General features: G+C 63.2%; 1 protein-coding gene across 2 annotated transcripts in view; it reads left to right on the top strand.

Moving 5' to 3' along the window:
• The window catches only part of LHPP (phospholysine phosphohistidine inorganic pyrophosphate phosphatase), a 108,273-nt gene that overhangs the window by 47,869 nt on the left and 39,722 nt on the right, over window positions 1–20,682 (top strand). The gene's annotated exons all lie outside the window — the stretch shown is intronic.

The following is a 20,682-nucleotide window of genomic DNA, read 5'->3' as shown; positions in this document are numbered from 1 at the left end:
TCCCCTTGGGCTCCGCCCTCTCTGTTCCACCTTGGTTGGAAGCTGCAAAGAAGTCTGTGTTTTCTGTGCTGGGTCAGAAGTCGCCTGGTCTGGAGCAGATCACTAGGGGCACCTGCTGGGCGTCAGGTGCCCCGGGCATGTGGAGTGACCTCTGGCGGCTGGGCCATTGAGGGTGTCAGGCATCAGAGCGCTGTCTTGCTGTGATTTTCACGTGACCTTTCAGAAAATGTACGGTTTGGCGGGTGCTGCTGGAGGGACTTGGTTAGAACACGGTCACGCAGGGGTACGTGGATTCAGGTGGGGGAGCAGTTACGCTGATTGTCCCGAGCCACCTGCTTAGATCAGAGAAGATAGATCAGGCTGACTCCCACTCGGAAACTCTCTTGGGCGTGGACCTGCAGCTTTGCCGGTGAGTGACGAAGTCACAGCACCTGGGGTCCGGGATCAGAAGCCCAGTCTCTGGCAGCCACTTCCTGAACCCCCTGCCCAGGCTTAGAGGCCCCCTTTGTTGCCACAGCACAGCTGAGGAAGGGCTGCCTCCTCTGTTCTTCCCTGTTCGCCTGTGTCTGCCTAGGGGAGTGAGTGAGGCCAGCCCTGGGCCCCGCCTTTCTCTGTCTTGTGCGCAGTGACCGACTCCCAGCTCTGGAGGCTGGGACAGCGAGCGAGTGACACCCGCAGGTCTCTGGTTCCCAGGCGGCACCTCGCTGCTGCCTTTCCCGGAGACGGGGACGCGTGGTCTACGTGGTCCTCATGGTCCATGTGGCAGAGGTGTGTGGGGGGAGGCCCTTTCATGGCAACAGTGACTGCTCGTGAGGCAGACCCCTCGTGGCCCAGACACTGCCCAGAGGCCCGCCTCCCGGCTCTGCTGTGCTGGAGTTGAGCTTCTAAGATGTGAACTTGGGGAACACGTTCAGACCTTGACAGGATCCCAGGTCCCACGGCCGCCTTTGCCCAGAGTTGCAGACCCTGGCCCTGCCGCCTCTGGGCCCTCGGTTGCTCTGTTGTAGTGCTGCCTGGTGTTGGCATCCACTGCCCGGCTTGGCGCAGGCTCAGTGCGTGGCACTGGTGATGAGCACCGAGTGACACCCCCTTATTGACGCCGTGGCCATGTGGCTCGGCAGAAGGGGACGACTGAGCACCGTGAGGCTTTGTGCTCGGCGCTGCTGCAGGTTTCTTGGGGGAGAGATGCGTGGCCTGTGCTGTCTCCAGCCTCAGCCAGTCGCCCTCTAAACTGGGTGCGCCAGCCTTGCTCCAGGCCAAGCAGCCGCTGGGTCTCCGAAGGCTTCATGCCCAGTGGGGGTGTGGGGGGCTGTGCCCACCCTCTGTCGCTGAGGGTTGGTACTTTGCAGGGTCCCGTTACCTGCATGCCATTTAAAGGAACTGGTAAGGCGGGCGGGCGACTCTGACCCGTCTGGAGAGGGAGCCTCCACCAGCCACAGACCCCCAGACAGCCGTGTCTGTGTAGGGAAGCACACCGCTGGCGTTTAGCTGCTGCTTTTCCAAAAATGAGACGATACGGTTTTGCAACCTGTGTTTTTGTTTGTTCATTTGTTTGTTTTTAACATTGTCTGACAGTCTCTTCACGACTGCTCGTCATTTAAACTCCCAGCAAGGCCTGGGTCGGAGCCCCGGATCCCACACCTGGCGTACAGCAGCTCCGGTGCGCCAGTGCTGCTGCTGCCGGGGACGATCGCAGCCCGTGGCCAGGGCCAGCCCCCGCCAGGGGTGGGCGCAGAGTTGGGGCTCAGCCTGTGTGCTCTCCAAGGCATCTGACCTTTCCCCTCTCCTCCCGTGTTCCAAGGGTGCGGTTGTCCTCCCTGCTGACCGCGTGTCGAGATGCCGATGGTTCATATTCCTTTCAGCTGTGCTGATCACCAAGGAGGCGATGTTAGCTCACTGTGGGAGCATGGTCGCCCCCATCCCTGCACTGCCCCATTCTCCCTCCAGGTGGCACTCTCGGCGCACAGGCGCACAGCAGCACGAGGGCCCTTGAGCCTGCTGGGCCTGGCCGTGTGGATCTGGGGATCCAGTGCCCCCTGCCAGGTGTGGCCCACTCAGGGCTAGTGAACGGCCACCCTAGTCAATAGGGCATCCCGATGACTGGGCCAGAGTCCTGTGGCTCTGCAGAAATGCCACTGGCTAGCCTCCCTGGCAGCACCTGACTTGTCCTGCCTCCCCCTGGTCACCTCTGTGTGGGCAGCACTGGGCGTGGAAGTCACCACAGCCCCTGTCTGCACCAGACCTGGGCCCTCCAGGGACAGAGGCCATGTGTTGTCAGTGACCAAGGTTGTCCTTGCCTCGGGGCCACCCTCTCCTCCAGGTGGCCCGAGGCGCCTCCCCAGAGCCAGAGGCCACGGCTGGCTCTGCTGAGCACTGAAAGGCCTGGGCCCATCAGTCTGCTGTGGCCCTGGTCTGGCCTGGGCTGACTTGGGAGAGCGAGGGGGTCGGGAAATGGCCTTGTGTGGGAGGGGGTGCAGGTGGCAGACGATGTGGACAGTGGTTTGATGCTGGAACGGGGCAGGGAGCCTGAGCCAAGGACCCGTGGGGTGGGATGGCGGTCCTGCCTCTCACTGCATCCGAGAGAAGGTGGCCAGAGAGGGGATCTTAGGGCCTCCCTCCCACTGGCCCTGCTGTCGGATGCCCCCACCAGCGTCTTCTAGCCTTGCACTCACACACGTACACGATTGTGTTTCTGACACGCTGTCAGAGTTTGAGGTGCTCGGGTGTTGCTGGGGCACATGGGCTGGGACTTGCCTCGCTGACTGAGAGCCCCCTGCTTTTGTCAGAGTGATCCCAGGGTGGCCTGGCTGGGGGAGGGAAGCTTTGCAGAGCCTGCCCCACGGAAGGCTCCATCTCTGGGCACAGGGCAGGAGCTGCTTTGACCAGGCTGTGCTCACTCTGGGCAGGTGGCGTTCAAGGCACTGCCCCAACTGTGGGCAGACACAAAGCCTTCAGTTCATAGCTGCTCTGTCTGGAAGTCCAGCCCGGCCAGGGTGGGCCCTCACCTGGCTGCCAGGTAGAAGGCTTCTAGGTGTTCTCTGCACCTGCCCTGTTCCCGACACCTCCTGTGCATTGAGCGTGCTAGCTTCTAGAACCTAAGACCAGACAGCCACCTATACTCAAGGCCCCCCGAGGTCCCACAGCACCCCAGGGCTTTCCCTGACATACGACCCTCATGTAGGCCCTTGTGGTCCCAGGGAGAGGTGGAGACCCATGGGTGCAGACTGTCCTGCTGGGGGGGCCTCCACTTTTACCCCATAGTGGGCACTCCTGCCCTGTGGCCATGGTGTGTAGCAGAGCCGTGGGAGCCTCCTGCCCCCAGGGCCAGGCAGGGCTCCAGGGTTGAGTGACAGCAGCCGTAGCCACCACCCCTGGGCACTGCCGCCCCTCCCTCTTTCCCAAGGGCAGCCTGGAGTCCCCTGGGGCAGGGCTGGTGAGAACTTTCTGCCCAGTGCCCAGGGGTCCTCTCTGTCCCCAGCTCCTGTGAGGCAGACCCTCCCTGCCTCTTCACTGCCCTCCCAGTGGGTGCTGCTGGGTGAGCAGGAAGTGCAGTGCCCGGAGCATTCAGCAGTGTTTCTGGGCCTCTCCCGCCATGGCCGTGGGCCGTGGGCCGTGACTGCTGTGTGATGACCCTGTGCACTGGGCCTGGCAATGTTTCTGGGCCTCTCCCGCCATGGCCGTGGGCTGTGGGCCGTGGCTGCTGTGTGATGACCCTGTGCACTGGGCCTGGCAATGTTTCTGGGCCTCTCCCGCCGTGGGCCGTGGGCTGTGGGCCGTGGCTGCTGTGTGATGACCCTGTGCACTGGGCCTGGCAGTGTTTCTGGGCCTCTCCCGCCGTGAGCTGTGGGCTGTGGGCCGTGGCTGCTGTGTGATGACCCTGTGCACTGGGCCTGGCAGTGTTTCTGGGCCTCTCCCGCCATGGCCATGGGCCATGGGCCGTGGCTGCTGTGTGATGACCCTGTGCACTGGGCCTGGCAATGTTTCTGGGCCTCTCCCGCCGTGGGCCGTGGGTCGTGGGCTGTGGGCCGTGGCTGCTGTGTGATGACCCTGTGCACTGGGCCTGCACTCGAGGGCTTCTGAGGCTGAGACGTCTTTGCCCTTTGGGTGTGAAAGGGAAGGCGTCCTGCAGCAGCCCCTCCTCGCTGGGGCTCGGATGCTCCGTGTACACCTGACCGCCGGGGTCTGTGTGCTGCAGGGGGCGGGCCACCCGGCCCAATGCTGGTGATGGAACCAGGGCCAGGACTAAGGAAGAGTGTTCCAAAACCTTGCCAAAGCGTCAGCCACCACCGGCTGTTCCTGACTCGGCCCCGACTGACACCACACTCGTCCCTGGCAGCAGCCTTGGTTTCTGTGGGAGGAAGCAGGCTGTTCCTTATAGAGCGCTCCGTGGGCTCCCGGAGAAGCCAGGGGGCTGGGTCACCAGGGTAGCAGTGAGCGGTGTGGATGTGGGCAAACCCAGTGTTCCGGGACCCTCTGTGTCTGTGTCGGAGAGCCTTGACCCCCGCCATCAGGTGTGAAACCTCCCTGAGCCCGGCCAGCGGGAGACACCTGCTCACGGCAGTGGGGCTGTGGCCGCCCGTGTGGCCTGCACGGGGCCTGGCTGCCGTGGGGGGAGGGGCAGGGAGCCACCCTGCAGAAAATCCACTTTGAGGCTGGAATCTGCGCAGGCCCAGTGGTCTCAGTGGTCCCTCAGGCAGTGCTGTGGTCCTGCTGGGGGACAGAGGCTGTGGGGACAGGGTGGGCACTTCTGGGCCCAGAGAGATCACTCGGCTATCCCGAGGCCAGACGGGGCGAGGGGGCTGTCCTGGTGGGTTTCCTGTCGCTGTAGCACTGCCACCACCTGGTACTTGATGAGTTGAACAGAGGTTCACTTGGCTCACAGTGCCACAGGCTGGGACCTCCACGGGCATGTGGTGCCACGACCCGGCACAGGCCGGGGAAAGGGGGAGCGGGCACAGATGAAGCCCCGGGCCCAGGCCCGCTTTCCTGACAACCCGCTCAGGGCAGCTGACCCATTCCCGAGATCCTGCTGTCAGCCCGGCCTGTGTCACCTCTCAGGAGGCCTCACTGCCAGTGTTGTCGCCTTGGGGGTGAGGTTTCCAGCCCCGGGCTCTGGGGACGCGCTCAGCCCACGGCAGGGACACACCCGCACCCAGCCTCCATGTGCTTTTCCGGCTGCCTCTTGCCAGCGGCCTCACCGAGGAATAATTCCCCTTCTGTCCAGTTGGGGGGCTGTTTCCATCGTTGGGAGTCACACAGCCGCCACTCCAGAGAGAAATCCAGACCTTTGGCCCGCGGGGCTCAGAGCCCCACCTCCCAGCCCTGGGCAAGCGCGAGTCTACTCCCCATAGCTTATTTCAGAGTCAGATCACTCACTCTCGTTACAAACCAGCAGGTATTTTATGGTGGTAGAAAGTACGTATAATGTAAAGTCTGCCGTTGAAGAGTGTGATATGAATGAACTCTGAGTACATAAAGAATAACAGAGCAACGCCCCAATAAAGACCTGTCCACCCCAGTCCTTCAGAATGACCACGGTGCTTCTCCCAGCATGCCTTGTGATTTCCGATGTGGGCCGAGCAGCGGGGCAGGGTGTTGCCCATTCGGACCTTCATCCCAGGGGGAATCGCATCCACCGTCTGACGGTAGCTTGTTCATCTGGAGCCAGGTGTCCTCATGGTATGAACACACCCCTCTGCCCACCCACCCCTTGGAGGGACGTTTGGGTGGGTCCTGGCCCGGCTCTTCCGCACAGGCTGTCAGAACGCTCTAGTCTGTGTCTCTTGGACGTGTGGGTGTGAGTCCTCCTGGGGCGGATGTGCCTGCGTGTGCGTCACTGGGTCTCAGAGGACCAGAGGACGCCAGTGCAGTTCACCCCTCTTTGATGGGCTGGCTCCCTGAAGCCCCTGTGGCTCCATGCCCGGCCACTGCTTGACCATTGTGGGAGGGAGGCCCATGTCCTTCCCCGACTGGAGGAGGCTTGGGCCTGGTCGGCACCCAGCAGTCCGGGCCAATGGGGTTCTAGCTTCCGTGAGAGATTGGGGAATGGGCTCCCCTGGACTATGGGGAGGGTAGAACAGGCCTTCCGGGGGCAGAGGAAGGCCTGTGTGGAGGGCTCAGTGCTGGAGGAAGGGCCTTTGCCCGCCCTCCTCCAGCTCTGCCTTACTGGGGGGGTCAGCTTCCTCCGAGGTCCCTGCCCTCTGATTGGCAGGTGGGGGTGGGGGGGGAATTAGAAACAGTGACGAGGGTGGGGGAGGTGTTTGAAACCGTGAGACACCAGTGGGATCTGGCTGAGGGAGAGGGTCCCAGGTGGAGGTCAGAGAGTGGCTGTGGTGAGGCCACAGCACCTAGGGTTCAGTCCAGAAGGGAGGACCCCCAGGCGCCCTCCCAACCCCACGTGTTTGCCTCTTGGGAGCCTGCAGTGTAACCCAGGGTCCTGGCAGGCTCTGGAGTGAGGGAGGTCAGGCCCTTGGCTCCCCCTGGGGCCCCCGGCTCATCCAAGGAGTCGCTTCTCAGTGCACAAGGTGTGTGCCATCAGCTGCTGCTCACGCCTGCTCCTTGTCCCCTGAGGACCCCCTTCCGGGGCGCTGTCCAGCAGCGAGTGGGCAGGGAGGTCACGGCAGGTGCTGCCCGCGGAGGGGCCCCCACGTGGGGCCTGCGCAGTGCTCACACACGGCTGGCTGCAGCTCATCTGCGCCTCCCAGCAGCCTGGGGCGGCTGCACGTCATCCTACCGCAGTTACAGGAGTGGAAATGGGAGCTCAGCTGGGTGACTTGGCCGCAGCCACACGGCCTGCAGGGCTGCAGTCAGGTTCCGTCCCACCTCCGCCTGACCCCGGGCACACTCACGCCACCCCCAGTTAGCTGTGTCTTGCCAGGTCTCACTAGACGAGGGGGTAGGAGAGGGCCCAGAGGACTGCTGGCTCTCTTGTTCCTCTACACACGAGAAATGGCCCTGCGGGTGAGCTGGCTGAAGCAGGGTGTGGCTTCAGGGCCCCCAGCCAGCGCAGGCTCTGAGGTCCTTTGAGCTGACCCCGCCCATCCTACCCGAGAGTGTGGCTGGGGAGGTGACAGGTGCAGCTCGGGAAGGCACATCTTTGCTGTCTTTGTGGTAAAGTCAGCCAAACCCCAGCCCTCCCTTCACCTGCTGAGTGGACAGGCAGGGGATGCCAGGCGAGTCTGGGCAGCTCCGGGCCGGCCACAGCGGGTCAGAGGGGTAAGGGGACACCGCACCGAGGCGGTGCTGGCAGGAACTGCCTGCCCTGGGCTGGCGGCCCGCCTGGAATGTTCCCTGATCCCGACATGAGCCATGGCCACATGGACTCTGCTGGCTGCTCCTGGGCCTGAGAGCCTGCCTGCTGGGGGGTCCCCTCAGAGGGCCTCTGGGGTGTCACTGTCCTGCTGCCCTCTGGGACAACCCCCCCCCCCCCCCCCCCCGCCGATGTGGCGAGTGCGCCGGCACCTGCTGTTCCCAGGCCTCTTGTGGCTGTTGCTGTGTTCTCGTGCACCTTATGCGTTCTTGACCCGCTCGTGGGGTCTCTGATTCCGCATCTTCCAAGGAAGATGGAGAGAGGGGAGAGAGGGGGCTAGAGCCCCTGCCCCACCCTTCCAGACCTCGCTCGGCCCAGTGCTCGCTGCCGATGGCCACGCCGTATTTGGTCTTATTTGTGCCGAGTTTCGTCTCTGTCGGGGGCAGGACCCAGGGGGTGGTCCCAGTGTGCTTCCCCAGTCTGGGCCACCCTTCTGGGGGTGAGGCCCCCACTGCTGCTCCTCACAGCCCTGGGCCAGTGAGCCCTCTGCCCACAGCCAGACCCTGCCTAGTGCCTGGGTGCCCTCCCTGCCCTCACCAGACACCTGCACCTGTGTGAAACCAGAGCCAGAATGGGGAACACAGTGGCCAGCCCTGGCTTCCAGCTGCCCCAGACCACAGGGCGTGCATCCCAGCCACTCTGCCACTTGCTACCCAGGCAGATTTGGGTGTGACATTTACCTTCCTTGGGCCTCTCTCCCTCTAGGGGAGGGCCGGGCTGGCCCAGGGTGATGGCCATGGGACCATGGTCCCCAGTGATATCTTCCCTGTTGGAGCCTGCCTTGCTTGTCTTTCCTGGGCCAGGCCAAGGGACATTCCCAGCCTCTGGGGAGCTCTCCGCCCCATCCCCATGGCTGTTGTCCATGGCAGTTGAAATCTCCCGAGGGCCAATGCACAGAGCAGGCTGAGTGGGGTCTGTGTACCTCAGGGCTGTGCCTCCCAGCCCACCACCTCCGCCCTGGGCTCAGAGCTTGGGCTTAAGCCACATGGAGGCCTCGGGTGTGGGCATGTGGTTAAAGCTGCCCAAGGAGCCGCCCAGGGTTTTCAGAACGCCCAGGAAAGTGGCCGGTGAGATGCACGCCTGGAGCCAGCACAGCCATGTCTGCCCCCCAGGGGACGCACCTCAGGGTGGAGCCGAGAGATGCAGAGACCCCCGGTTCCGTCTCGTGAGCAGCCGGGTCTGGCTGCCGCGGAGCTGGTCCCACCGTGGCGTTTTTTGGACAGTGGTCTGGTAAAGTCGTGTTTTTGTCAGGAGGAGCGTGTGGCTGCCTGGGGGGGATGCCGGCACTCTCTGGGGCCTCCCCCACCCATCAGCTGTATGTGCTCTCCGGGGACCTGCCCAGGGCATCAGAGACCTCTGTGTAGGCTTTCAGCTCTTGCCCTGCTCTCGCTCTGTGCCCAGGGAACGCTGGAAGGGCTCTGGTTAACTCAGGAAACTGCCCATGCAGGGGCGTCAGAGCTGCCTCGGCGGGGAGCCGGCAGCCGGGACAGGCGTGCAGGCCTTCTGCCCCAGCTGGAGCCGTGTAAAGGCGCAGCTTGTCCTCGGCGGGAGTCGGCGCGGTTCTGAACCGCCAGACCCGTTTCCCACCAGTAGGTGGGGAGATGGCGCCCCAAGTCTCACAGGTGACTGAGTCACCCTGTTGTCGGCTGTGGAGATGGAGGCCCAGACAGGACAGGAGCGTTGACGCCCATCGTCCAGGCCTCTGGTCCCTGCACTCTGTCCTGTGGATCCTGGGGTGTCGGCGTCGGACAGCAGGGCTGTGGGTGTGCAGACGGAGCGACGTCGTGTGTCTCCTCTCAGGTGGGCGCCCCTGAGCTGCACCATGAGAACCACTAGGCTGTTTTACTGCACTCACCAACTCCTTCCCGTATGTGGATGGGGGAGGGGCTTCTTCAAAACCACCCCAAAGTACTGAAGCATTCGTTTAGGAACGGAAACTGACCCAGGCGCATAGCGCTCCCAGCCTGCCCATGGCCCCAACCCAGCCGCCCGGCCAGGGCCTGACCCTCACACAGGAGCTGGGCTGGCTGCATCTCTGCTGGCCCAGGAGTGGACGCTGCGGCAGGCACGCCGGCTCATGCCGGCACCCAGCCCTGTTACTACGCAGAGCCTCTCCCAGAGGTACCTTCTTGTACCCCGAGGGTCTGGTCTCAGTGACCACCGAATCTGATTGTTCTCCAGGGCCTCGGACAGGGCAGCACCAGGGGCTGTCACCTGTGCCGTGTCCCCACAGCGTCCATCTCTGGGGCCTGGTGGGGTGCGGCCTTGTTTTGTCCCACACTCACATCTGTATCGTGGGCTGGCTGTCACGCACACACATTGGGGCTTTTGAGGGGGCAGCACCCTGGGTCAGGACCCCAGCTGCCCCAGTGGGGAGTGGTCTGCGGGCTGTCGCCCGTGGATGTGTGGGCTGGCACCCCAGGGTGCAGGGAGCTGAGGGTCAGTTGAGGCATCTTGGTGGAATGCTGGTCCTTGGAAATGAGGGGCCCAGCTGGAGGAAGGTGGTCCTAGGAGGCAGACTCCAAGGCCCCTCCCTGCGTTGCCTGTGACGGCAGCCAGTGGAGACCCCAGGGTGCCGTGCAGGGGCTCCATGCAGCCGAGATGCCCACCCTTGGAGCATCCGTGGCGAGCGTGCACCTGCCCTTTCCTTCTGATTCTGCCCTGGGCTCTACCCCGCCTGTCCCTGGTCTTTCAGGATCAGCTTTGTTTTCCTCTTCCTGGCACCGCCTGCTGCTCAGGCCACCAGAGGGCGCCTTGCTGCCAGGTAAGGGGAGGAAGTGGCCCTGCCAGAGCCACAGGGGCGTGTGCCACATGCACGCACGCCAGGCCCCACATATACACACGTGCACACACGTGCTCACACATGCTCACATGTACTGGTGCCCAGACCTCCCCCCTACTCCACACCAGGCCCTGCACGCACACGCATGCTCAAGCCCAGGCACGTGCCAGGCCCCGCCTCATGCTCACAGCCAGACGCTGCGCTCCGTCAGGCTCACGCTGCACATGTGCGCAGTCCGTCTTTCTCCTGAGTGGCGGCTGTATGTACCTGCCGAGGCTGGAGTGAGCCGGCCTCCACTGCTTGTGAGCCTGACCCTGCTCTGCCGCCCTTCCTGAGTGCAGTCGATGATAGGAGGGGGACGCTGGCCGGCGGGTAGGGGCAGCCGTGGCCCCAGGACCTCGAGCAGCCGAGCACTGGCTGCCGTCACAGGCAGCGTGGGGAGTGGGGCTTGGAGTCTGCCTCCGAGGACCACCTTCCTCCAGCTGGCCCCTCATTTCCAAGGACCGCCTCCTGCCTGTGCAGCCCTCTGCTCCTTTTCCAGCTGACCCCTCAGAGCGAGGACTTGGCACCCGCACTCTGGGCCCTCAGTGCGCGTGGGGGAGGCCGTTGTTCCCACGTGAGGAGGAAGCCTCGGCCCCCGCCCCCTCCCCTCCTCTCCCTTTGCTGCTGTTCTCTGAGCCCCTGCCTGGATCCTCAGGGCACCACTGGCTGCACATGGCGGGCAGGTTGCGTGATAGTCCCATGCCTGGCCGGTGTCTCTGGTACCCAGGACACCCTCCCGCCCGCAGGAGCTTGGCCTGGTGCTCTCTGGAGTCCCTGTAGGCCCACCGCTGCCTTCTTTTCAAAGCATTAAGGTTTCTGGACTCGAAAGAAGCGCCACAAGCCTTGTCCCAGAGACAGGCGCTGCTCCCCCGTCTCCCCCCCGCTAGAGGGGAAGACCCGGGCCCGCACCTTCGAGCTCTGTCTGGAAGCCTTCGTCCTGAGCCCTTCCCTCGCACCAGCTCTCAGACTGGCAGCATCAGGGGTGCCAGGGCGGTCATTTCGTCTGATGTCCTCTCACCATGGGGCCCAGCTCGTGCACTTGGGGACAGTCTCATGGAAGCAATGCACTGGCCTCAGGGAGCCCATCAGGAGGCCCCGATGTCCATTTGCCCCAGAGATGGCGCCATGGACACTGACAGCTAGAGGTGGTGGCCGCCACAGTTAGCCATCGCTGTCTTTTCCCCTTGTGACTGACAGGGGCTTGTGGGGAGCTGCACTGAGACCACAGGACAGCCTGTCCCTTCCCTGCCCACCGGGCTGCTTGTTTGAGTTGGCTCTTTCTCCAGTGCTGGCCGCATGACTGTGTCTCCCGCCTGGAGGTTTGGCAGCAGTGTCTTCCCGCATGCTGGTTGAGTTCGGCACTCTGATCTGTCGCCCTCACTCTGTCTCGATGCTCAAGCGCTGCATTCTGAGCCGTTCCTTGCTCTCCAGTGCGCATGTCTCGGCCTCTTCCTACTCTCTTCACGGAGCCAGCCACGACTGCTTCCCTCCAGCAGGTGCACTGCTGAGATGCACGGCCGGGCCAGGGTGCGATTGCCCCTCTCTCCCTGGTGTTGCCGTGCTCCCGTCCTCTTGTGGACAGAGGTGGGAAAGACGTGTGTGCACCTGTGCGCACCGAACTCACGCCGCCGGCTGCGCCCATCTCCTCCACGCCGCCGTCGGCCCCGCTCTCTCCCGTCTGTGTTAGGTTTTGTCACCGTAGCAAACACCTGGCTGAAGCCACTTCCGAGGGAGGCTTGCTTTTGCTGGCCATCTTGGAGGTTCATTGTCCGAGGCCGAGCGGTCGCCTTGGTCTGGCATCTGTGAGGGCGGTGGATGGCAGGACGTGTGCAGATGATGCGCGTTTTACTGGTTTTTAAAATTAATTTGAAAAGTGGAGTGACAGAGGAGGAGAAACGGAGAGATCTTCTGCCCACTGGTTCACTCCCCAAATGGCCGCATTGCTGGAGCTGAGCCAGGCTGAAGCCAAGAGCCAGGAACTCCATCCAGGTTTCCTGTGTGGGTGGCAGGAGCCCAAACACTTGGGCCATCCTTTGCTGCCTTCCCAGGCCATTAGCAGGGAGCTGGATTGGAAGTGAAGCAGCTGGCACTGGAACCATCGCCCATATGGAATGCAGTCAGCAAGTGACCACTGCACCACAGGGCCAGCACCCGTGTGTCTTTAAGAAGCTGTGGTTGGGGGCCAGCGATCTGGCATAGTGGGCTAAGCCTCCGCTTATGGTGCTGGCATCCCATGTGGGTGCTAGTGCGTGTCTCAGTTGTTCCCCTTCCGATCCAGCTCTCTGCTGTGGCTGGGAAAGCAGTGGAAGATGCCCAAGTCCTGGGCCCCTGCACCGTGTGGGAGACCCAGAAGAAGCCCCTGACTTTGGATCGGCCTAGCTCCTGCCTTTGCAGCCATTTGGAGAGTGAGCCAGTGGATGGAAGACCTCTCTCTCTCTTTCCCTCTCTGTGGCTCTACCTCTCAAATAAATAAATAAAAATCTTAAAAAACAAAAACAAAAAAAACACTGTGGTTGGTCCTGGGGCTTCATGGTCAGATGTCCCATTGGGATTAAGTCTTCCATTCACCGTTTAACATTAGCGTGGGACTTTGGCAGCGGCCGCGCCCTTAACATGTGAGTCTGTAGGGGACATCAAATAAATACCCAGCTACAGTGCTGTGTGGCCACTGACTCCCACCCAGCACCGAGAATCTCCCTGGCCTGCACCTGTGCCCTGTTCACTCCCCTTGCACGCAGCCACCCTGGCCCTGCCCGCGGTGGGTGCTCTGTGCTGGTGCACCCGAAAGGCAGCTGAGAAAGGCCTGGGAGAGGCCTTTCAGCTTCCTGGGCTCCTTCCCGTTTGTGGTTCTCTGCCGAGCCCCCCAGATCGGCAGAGGAGGTTTCCCTGGTTCTCCGAGGAAGAGGCTGAGCTGCCCCAGGGTCGCCCTGGTAACAGGGAGCAGGGCAGTGCCAGCCCCTGTCCCTGGTGTCCCTGCTCCCGCTGGGCAGACAGCCGCACGGCCTCAGAGCGTCCAGGAGAGCCCCGGGTGCTCGCCTGGGCTGGTGCTGCCGAGGCGGCGTGTGGCTGGCTCATGGACGCGAGGAGCAACCAAGGCTCCAGCCCCCACTGTTGCGCCTGCCGTGCCCGAGACCGCCGAGCCTGCTTCTCCTCTGCGGAACGGAGCGTGGTTTGTGCTCCCTCCTCTGTTGCAGAAGGTGCTCCATGAACCCGTGCCTGCAGGTGTTTGGGGGACTGAGCTCCCGTGCTTGGTGTGGGGTCCAGGGGCCGCCCAGCCTGGCATCCCCAGGTGTCCCCAGAGTCCTTTTTTCTTGGTTCTTAAGATTTATTTATTTGAAAGGCAGAGTTAGAGAGAGAGAGAGAGATCTTTGATCGGCTGGTTCACTCCCCAAATGGCTGCGATAGCCAGGGCTGGGTCAGGCCAAAGCCAGGAGGTTCTTCTGGGTCTCCCACATGGGTGCAGGGGCTCAAGCACTTGGACCATCCTCCACTGTCTTCCCAGGCACATTAGGGAGCTGGGTTAGAAGTGGAGCAGCCAGGATTTGAACCAGTGGTCTTGGGCTCTTGGATAGAGTCACGGGGCCCTGAATTGAGATGGTCCGGGCACCATTTTGAAAGTTTGTCCCCAGAGACCACATCCTCTGGTTTGTAAAGACACACTCTCAGCTGGGCTCCAGCTTCCCTGTGTGTGGGGAGTGGACCATAGTGCTCGGAGGGCTGTGCTCTTGGGTGGGGGAGGGGAGGCTGGTGGAGTTCTCTGCTGTTCCTGGTCACATGGCATGTGCTGGGGTCCAGCCTCTCCCAGGAGAGTGGCTCAACTGGAAAGATTGACTTTTCATTTAAACAGGGCGCGGTCAGTTGCCCGGGAGGAGTGGGCTGGCTGCCCCAGGACTCCCCACGTCAGCCAATGAGTCCCATCCTGGCCTGGGCCGCCTGCTGCCGCCCAGGGAACACCCACACACAGTGCAGGGTACAGGCCCCTGCACATTCCCAGCTGTGTGTGAGGGGTGAGGTGAGTGAGGCCAAGTAGCCTGGAGAGTCCCTGGCCCAGAGCGTCCCCAGCCTGGGGTTGGGGTGCACAGCAGGAGGTGCACCTAGGACCTGCCACCTGCCACTGTGACCGCACACGCCCCTTCACCTCTGTAAAATGCAGGTGACATGAAGGGCCTTGCGGGGTGCCATGAGGCCCTGTGAGCCTGAGAACTGTTGTGGGGAAGCCCATGCTGGGTGCCGGGCCCCTCCCTCCAGGTGCCGGGCCCCTCCCTTGAACCCTCTCCCGGTCCTGACTTGGAGAAAGTGACTCAGTGTGCTGCGATAGGCGCACCTGCTGCCAAGCCAGCCAGGCCCTGGCAGGAGAGGCTGTGGCTGCCCGAGGAGCTCGGGGCTGCAAGACTGGGGCACGGTGGTCAGGGGTTCCCAGGCTGCCCTGGGCCCTCAGGCGCCGCTGGGGGCCAAGGTGGGACACCTGGGCTTCTGCCCCTAATTCAACCAGAGCTGCCCTCTTGTCTCTCGGGTCCTTGCAGGCTTTGGCTGGGCTGAGCTGGGAGGGCTCAGTGCCAGCAGCACTTGGCAGGTTTGAGGGGCTCCAGCTCTGTCACAGATAGGGAAACTGAGGCAGGGCAGCCCGTGGCTGGGGGCTGGCACCAGGGCCCTGGCCCTCCCAGGCCAGTGGGCTCGGCCATCCTGTGGCCTGTTCCTGAGTGTCCTGTGTGGCTGCGGGGATACTGTTCTTGGGGACTGCATCCAGAGCCTTCCTGTTTTGTCCTAGCGGGAGTCGGCCAGGAGGGAGAAGAAGGGGTTCGCCCCTCTGGAACCCACCTTCATAAAGAGAGAGCCTGGGTTTCCACGTTGATTCTGTGTAAGAGGAACTCCGTTCATCCCCTCTCAGGCCAGCCCAGCCATCACAGGAAGCGCTCGAGCGCCAGGGCTGGGCCAATGTCCCTGTGTCCCTGTCCTGCAGCCTGGGAGCCCCCAGCCCAGTGGGGATTCTGGCTCCAGGGACCACACTGTGTGTGTGGGGGGGGGGCGTTGCTCAGGGCCCCTGCCTGGCAGACGTCTCCCTGGGGGTTCTGTGAGCTGGAGCGTGGGGAGGGCTTCCGTGCTGCTCCTGACGGCAGGAGGCAGGCGGGCCGTGGTTCCTTGCAGGCCCTTGGGAACCTCAGAGCGGGGGGCTCCAGAAAGTTGGAAGAACGGCGGAATTGTTGTCTTGGTGCAGGGAGCTTGGATCCGTGTGGCTGGAAGTGGCACCTGGGCTGGAGGCTCCAGGTGGGGCATGAATCAAGCCTCCGAGAGTGGGCGGTGGCCACGCCCAGCCGGGAGCAAGTTGTGCAGTCAGGCGGGGTGGGGAGGCCGGGCCCTGCTGAAGGCTGTTGGCACCTGCCAGAGCCGCCTCTGTGGTGCTGCCTGGCCCCAGGACGCCCAGATGCCGTTGAGAGGCAGTGCCTGCAGTGCACCACTGAGGAAGCTTTGTGCTGGCCCGGGAGCTGGCTTTCCCGCTGCTTGCTCCTGTGCACCCATTTCTCTGTCCTGGGTCGGCCGCTCCTACCCACGACTTTGCAGTGTAGCAGCTGTAGGTAATTTGAGCTGTGCTGTGAACAGAAGCCACTGGGCTCATCACGACCTGCACAAACACGTGTGGGGTTTTGTTCCAGGACGTATATACCATCACCTCACCCCTAGGTAGGCGCAGGGCAAGGCTTCCTTGTGGGGGCGTGGCCAAGTGCCCCTGGTGTGCGCAAAGACCTTCCTGGGACGTGGCTGACCTTGGCCCTGTGAGCTACCTGGGCCCCAGTCCAGGCCCTGCCACTCTGAGCCCCTCCCCAAAGCCTCAGCCCCAGGCCCGCCCACAGTGTGTGCACCCGGGGTGTGAGGCCTCACTGGGCCTGGCCAGCTCCCAGCTCGGTGCCTGGCATTCCTCCTGCTGCCAGCAGGGTCTCCTGAGTGCCCTCTGACCCCACGGGCAGGCTTTGGGGAGTGGAGGAGCCCTGGTGTCAGGGCTTCCATTCTGCAGAGGCGTAGACATCTTCAGAGGGGCACGGCGGTGTCTGCTGAGCTGCCCCCCCCACCCCCGTGCTGGCCAGAGGACAGACAGCCATGCACACGGGGGCCTGGCGCGCCTGCCCAGGACCACGCGGCTGCCTGCAGTTTGCTGTGGCAGAGAGCGCGCTGAAGGCGTGTTGCAGGTGCTGGTCCATCCAGAGACTCACACGGCAGGGGGCACCCCTAGCGTCTGCTGGCTTCTTCCTCCCCACCCCACGTACAGGGAAGTAAGACCCCACGTGGTTTCGGGCTGACCTAGAGGGAGCGCCGCCTGGAGGCTTTGTGCTACCCTCTGACACTGCAAGGCCCTGCGACTCAAAATACTGCAGGGATTGGGCTATTTTTAGTTCAGCCTCCAGGGACTGGAGGAATGGTTGTTGTGACTTGGGCCGATGGACTGCAGCACGGTTGCTCGGGGCCTCGCTCTGGGGAGCTGGGGGAGGAGGAAGCATGAGGCATGGCCGCCCCGAGTTCTGCAGGGTGAGGTCGGTGGCGCCTGCCGGGGGTGGTGGGATCTGTGCCATCCGGGCTCGCTCCAGAGCCCCTACCCTGGTTCACAGTCTGCATGTCACCCCAGGTCTCTGTTTCCTTAGCTTTAAAATGGGCGCAGTGAGCATCTCTGCCGCCCAGGCTGGGGGAGACCAGGGCAGTGTCCCCTGCAGGAAGCTCCCTCCACCCCCTGCTGGCTCGGAGGAAGCGCCTGGCGCATGCTGGCATTGGTGGTTTTTATTGGCATTTGCTCCAGTCCGGTTGTCTGGGGAGACTCAGGCCCAGACTCTTGCCAGCCCCATGGCTTCCGCCTGCCCCTGCGGCCCTGTTTCTGTGGCTGTGCCCTGGGTGTTGGGGCCTGCAGCCCAGGCTCATGACCACAGGTCCCCACCAGGTGGCGGCAGGGCCTTGTGGCCAGGCTGGGGCCAGCTGCCGTCTGGAACCCTCCCTGAAGCTCTTCCCGCCGTGTTCTGAGGGTGGTCGCCTCCTCGCAGCTCAGTGCCCTGCAGAGCCGGCTCGTCGTGTCCGGTGCCACACAGATCACTGCTCGCCGCAGCCCAGCCAGGTGCCTGCACTGTCTCCCCCGTCGGTCTTTGCACTCGGCTGAGGACCCAGGCCTGGCCCCCGGTCCTCTCCCACGACACCTTCAGGGACTTGGGAGACATTTTTCGCTTTCTTTTAAAGTTAGAAGGAGAAAGTATTCTGAACATTGATGACCAAAGAAAACAATTTTTTTTAAGATTTATTTATTTGAAAGACAGAGGTAGACAGAGAGGTCTTCTATCCACTGGTTCACTCCCCCAGATGGCTGCAACAGTTAGAGCCGAGCTGATCTGAAGCCAAGAGCTCTTCCAGGTCTCCTTCGTGGGTGCAGGGGCCCAAGCACTTGGGCCGTCCTCCGCTGCTTTCCCAGGCACATTAGCAGGGAGCTGGATCGGAAATGGAGCAGCCGGGACTCAAACCGGTGCCCATACGGGATGCCAGCGCTGCAGGCCAGGGCTTTAACCTGCTGTGCCACAGCATGGACCCCCACAGAAAATGTTTTAATGTTTGTTGCTTGCATCATAAGGAAATAATATTTTTAAGGCTTACAAAAATCCATGAAATTAACTTTTTATAGTGGAGGAAGGAGCCTCTACAGTGACAGTGTGGCCCTGGGCAGGCCCTGCATGGGGAGGGCTTCCGCACAGCACAGCCAGCCTGCAGTCCAGGGGGCAAGGCGGCCGCGGCACCCCGGCTGGTAATGGGAGGGAGCTCACGGGTGGGCTTGGCCGCAGGTGCAGTGCTTCCAGGAGGCAGTGACCAGCGTGCCATGCTGGGGCTGGCAGCTGGGTTTGAGTTTAACTTGATCAGGGGACGTTAACCTGTGGGAGGCACTGCTGTGTGACGGCAGGGGCTCTCGCCCATGGGAACATTGCACACTGGGGTTCCTGAACCCCCAGGCTCCCAGGAGAGCCAGGCTCTGCCAGCCCCAGGCCCCGTGGAGGAAGGGACTGTGGCTGCCCTGATGGGGGAGACCACCACCTGTGCATCGGGTGGCCCCAGCTAACACAGATGCCCACTGAGACTGCACAGTCTGGGCAGGCAGCCGGTCGGTGGGGAGGTGCCCTCTGCGGTGGGAGCACCTGGGACCACCTCCCTCAGGTCAAGCTGTGGGGCCCCTCAGAACCCACTGGGTGCTGAGGAAGGCTCAGCAAGATCGGTGCTGGCAAGCAGAGTGAGGTTGGCCGAGGGAGCCAGGACCGGGCCCAGAGTGGGTGACCGTCGCCTGCGAGCCCCAGGCCCATCTGTACTCCCTGCTGGAGCACCCTGCGCCTGCACCGTGACCGTGGCCAGAGACGAAATGGGCAGCCCCAAGGGGAACTGTCTGAGCTCTCTGATGATGCGCCTCTACCTGAGGCCCCATGGCTGCGTCACCACTGGCCACCGTTGTCATTTGCCCACTTGACCGTCTCACGGTGCCCGCAGTTGGCGCTGGCTAGCGTCAGAGGTGGCCCTAGACTGTGACCTGACACAGGGCTGTGGGCTCGGCCGCGGGGCGACTTCTGCTCGCTGATCATCTGACTTCAGCCACACACGTGCACAGCAGCCCGGCGCCCGCCCCGTAGCTCTCACGTGGTCATGATGTGGAGACTGTGGTGGCTGGCGTCCCCCCAACACACACCACGCTTGTCCCCACTGCCGCCCGGCACCTGTCTTGGGATGCAGGGCACAGAGATCCTTTGCCAGGACCTGCAGGAGGGCTGGTCGTCTGGACGGGGCCTTGTCTGGGGGTGGACAGCAGAGAGAGTGGCCCTGATCCAGCCTGGGCGGCACAAGTCTCCCAAACACAGCCCTGCTTCCGTGTGGCCGCCACGTGAGGTGGGTGAAATGCACACCCCGGAGGGATGGGTGTTCATGACCCGCCTGAGGGCACTCACTGCCTGTCCTCCTGGCTTGCCTGGTGAGCCCAAAACCTCAGCACCCTATGCCTGCGTCTGTCCCTGGCCCGGATTTGTCGTTCCAGTGGGGAGCAGGGAAGCCCCAGGAAGGTGGGGACTTGGGAGCCTCGGGACCATGCGGCCTCAAGATGGAGCAGCTTAGTCGCTGTCTGCCCACTGCTGGGTGTTCAGGGGCTGGAGGCCGTCTGCCCCGTGGGCTGGTCTGCGCCCGGCACCAAGGATAGGTCTGCTCCGTGGGCCGGTCTGCGCCCAGCACCATAGGTGGGTCCGCCCCATGGGCTGGTCTGTGCCCAGCACCGAGGGTAGGTCTGCTCTGTGGGCCAGTCTGCGCCCAGCACCGTAGGTGGGTCTGCCCCGTGGGCCAGTCTGCGCCCAGCACCGAGGGTAGGTCTGCCCCGTGGGCCGGTCTGCGCCCAGCACCGAGGGTAGGTCTGCCCCGTGGGCCGGTCTGCGCCCAGAACTGTAGGTGGGTCTGCTCCATGGGCCAGTCTGCGCCCAGCACCGTAGGTGGGTCTGCCCCATGGGCCGGTCTGCGCCCAGCACCGAGGGTAGGTCTGCTCCGTGGGCTGGCCTGCGCCCAGCACCGTAGGTGGGTCTGCCCCATGAGCCGGTCTGCGCCCAGCACCGTAGGTGGGTCTGCCCTGTGGGCCGGTCTGTGCCCAGCACCGAGGGTAGGTCTGCTCCGTGGGCTGGCCTGCGCCCAGCACTGCAGGTGGGTCTGCCCCGTGGGCCGGTCTGCGCCCAGCACTGTAGGTGGGTCTGCTCCATAGGCCGGTCTGCGCCCAGCAGCAGCCTGCACACGAGCCCGCCTCTGGCCCCAAGATCCCGTGAACCCTTCTGGTTTTTATGGTTTGCATCGACTCTGCCTCCAGGTTTTTTCCATTTCTTTCTCTTTAAAATTCATGCAGGTTTTCTGGTTATGTAGGAAATGTGTGTCCTCTGGAAAATGGAGACGTACATGAGGAAAGACTGGCCACCTTCCAGAGGGAGCCAGTCGGCGCCGTGTTCTGCCTGTGCCTTCTCGTACAGGCAGGGTGCCCCGGACGCGGCTATGGAGGGGTGCGGCATCAGTCAGGCCCTGCCTAGACAGTCACTTGTACATTGCCACACCCCACTTCCTGGGCTGTGATTCTTCTTGGAGCCACAGTGCCCTGGCCTCCCAGCCACGCCCAGCAGCAACAGTGGGAGAGGCCCTGCGAGACCCCCAGGACCCACGCTGGCCCCAAAGCCAGGAGCCCCGCCGGGCCATCCGCTTGTCTCCCTCATCCCCGACCTGCCTGGCTGATGGCACACTGAGGGACAGCCGCCCTCTGGCCGCTGCCCACAGGGCGCTGGACCCAGGCCCAGCACGAGGAGGGTGCTCAGCGAGGTCAGGTCCCGGCTGCTGCCAGCCCCACAGCTGGGCTTTCAGGCCAGGAGGCCCGGTCGGAAACCTTCCCTTTGCTGTGGTCAGGATCTCTCAGGATTTTTAACCAGGTTGTTGATGTGTGACACACAGGCAGATGCCCAGAACCGAAGTGCACAGCTCCGTGAGCTTTTACTAAGCGAACCTGCTGTGGAAGCAGCAGGCGGCCAGCCCC

Source organism: Oryctolagus cuniculus, chromosome 15 (genome assembly GCF_964237555.1).
Source record: "Oryctolagus cuniculus chromosome 15, mOryCun1.1, whole genome shotgun sequence".
Lineage (NCBI taxonomy): Eukaryota > Metazoa > Chordata > Mammalia > Lagomorpha > Leporidae > Oryctolagus > Oryctolagus cuniculus.
Note: the sequence above shows the minus strand (reverse complement) of the source record. Positions and strands in the feature narration are given on the sequence as shown.